Raw genomic sequence first — 2540 nt, forward strand, 5'->3', positions numbered from 1 at the left:
GTGTGTGTGTGCGTGCTTGAGTGCAAGGATTGTAGACAGAGATTTCTTTCAATTCGTTCTATTAGATAAAGTCGAGCCCGATCGGAATATTATTTTCTTTTGTTTCTTGTTTTTGCTTTTTCCTTGCTTTAAGTGCTCATTGTCCTGTCGGTCCGATTGTCGTTTCTTTTTAATCGAACTTTTTAAAAAATGGAAAGTTACAACAAATTGCTGACTGGTTTCTATTCTGAGCACCGTACTTCGTTATGAACAAGCGTAATTTGTATTATAAAGAGCCCTCGGGTGTTTCAATTTTCTTCTCAGTGGTTTTGTTTTCCATCTCGTGGTATTCTTATGGTATAGCCTCCCCAAAGGCGATCATTAAAATAATGAATGTTTTTATATGACTCAAAACCCAAATGTTAAAACTGGTCAATACTGTTTTCTACTAAACAGAGCAAAAAATGTACCATAAAAGCCGAAAGCTGAGATAATTTTTAACAATTTTGACAAAAAGTTTATTTAATAATGTTTATGCACTTTTACCTTCAATAACTTTGCTTTGTTTTAATGTAAAATATGCTAACTGACCCTGGGCATTTTTTAAAATGTGGGTGTCTTTTGTTTTGGGTTTTTGGTTTGTTTGTTGTTTTTTGTTTGGTTGGTTGGTTTACTCATATCATGCTGATTGTTATTATGTTTTTGTTTTCATTTAGTTGAAGATAGATACGTTATTAAACAGAAGAGTTTATAAAACCAGGGTCTGCGAGGTGTCGTAGTTATGCGCTCCATTGCCACACGTAGCAAACACAATCTCCATTGTTGTGAAATTTAATCGAGTATCTCAGACTGTCTGCCTAATTCCTCGCGTCCATAATCCTCGATCTACACACCCTCCCTCCTAACACCCCCACCCCTTACGAAAAATCCCTCAACCTCTGTTAGATCCATATTATATTCCCTTCTTTCCCCCAGAACACAATCTACTACATACTATTATTCGAAAAATTAATTGAAGACCTGAGAAAAACACTAAGTTCAAGACACATTTAGATGATTTCGAGAACATAAGCAAGACCTATTTCATGAAATGCTTCAAGTAAGTTCCGATTAGAGGGCATAAAAAGATTGTTTCTAGACTTGATCTTGTTGTTGCATGAAGGCTTTGCATCTTTGAACAAGAAGAACTGTGCTTAGGAACAGAATAGCTCTTCGTCAGTGCTAGTAATAGATAACCATTTATTGTCCCCACTTTTGAATGATATGCAGAACTTTATTTTGAGGAAAATATGATTTAACCTTGCTGTAGTTCAAAGGTCTCCCAATCTTTCCCCTTATATTCCGACTTGTTTTTCCTCCTTTTAGTCCGACCACGGATCTACCAAGTCCCCTCTCCGTCAGTGCCCTCCTAGCCAGAGTGTCGATAAAACCAGAAACCGCAAGTCCGAAGGTCGTTCTTTTCTCTCGTGGTTGGTAGTTGAAAAGGAGCTTTGTTTGTGTTATTTTAACAATAATATTATGGGGTGCCCACTACGGCTGAATCGGGATGATCGCCCGACATGGTCGGCTGAAACTGAAAACAAACACGTTTGTTTTTTAGGCGACCGTGTCGGGCGATTGGCCGCATCGGCTGATCCCGTCCGTAGAGGGCAACCCGTATAACAGTCTATGAAAATTTCGTTTGGACGTGTCCACTGAAATGGCACGATATCTCCAGGCAAAAGACGGCTCAGTCAGAGTGCTGCATGCGGCCTTTTTAGCCAGGGCCATGTGATGACTCAGTTTTTTTGCCTAGCCAGAACTTCTTCTAACAAAAAATAAAAGTTCATTTCCAGTGAAAAATCGAATACTACATTCTGCGTGCGTACTCATCGCCTCAAAACTTGCAAATTCATTTTGCAAACTATCTGCTTTTAGATGCATGTTTATTAATAAGTTTACACTGTTGTTTTAAATCAGTCATTTCTTATTAAGACAGCGTTTGTTGATTATTTATTTGTGAGGCAGCGTGGTGGATTCAGGCTCTCGTCAAAATAATCAAAGTGAAGAAACTTGCTTTTTCTGTTGGTTTGTGAACTTTTATCAAATTTTTGTTTTTTGACTCAACACCTTTCATGCCCATTATCAGAACTCATTTATGCGTGGAGTTTTCTGAAAAACGTTGATTAAAGGCACAAAAATGTAAATTTTCAGTTACCACAGAATTTTAAGCTAAGGAAATAACTAATCTTTGGCGGACATTTTCTCACTAATTTTACCTCTGAAAACAGGTGACCCCCACCTCATTTATTTGCAAATATCTCGACTTGTATTCAAGATAAATGGATATTTTTTTCATCCAAATAAACACAAGTGAACAAGCTTTATGATAGTACCAATATCTCTACATGCTCAAAAATTGACGAGAGCGTGATTCAACCACGCTGCCTCACATTTATTATCTCCGGATAACGACAAACGACACAATCGTCAGAGCTACTCACACGTTGGTGCACAGGCAAGGCGGACATAAACAAACTGATTTGCCTCCTCCGACACAAAGACAACCCCACCCCCACCCC

Source organism: Aplysia californica, unplaced genomic scaffold (genome assembly GCF_000002075.1).
Source record: "Aplysia californica isolate F4 #8 unplaced genomic scaffold, AplCal3.0 scaffold00384, whole genome shotgun sequence".
Lineage (NCBI taxonomy): Eukaryota > Metazoa > Mollusca > Gastropoda > Aplysiida > Aplysiidae > Aplysia > Aplysia californica.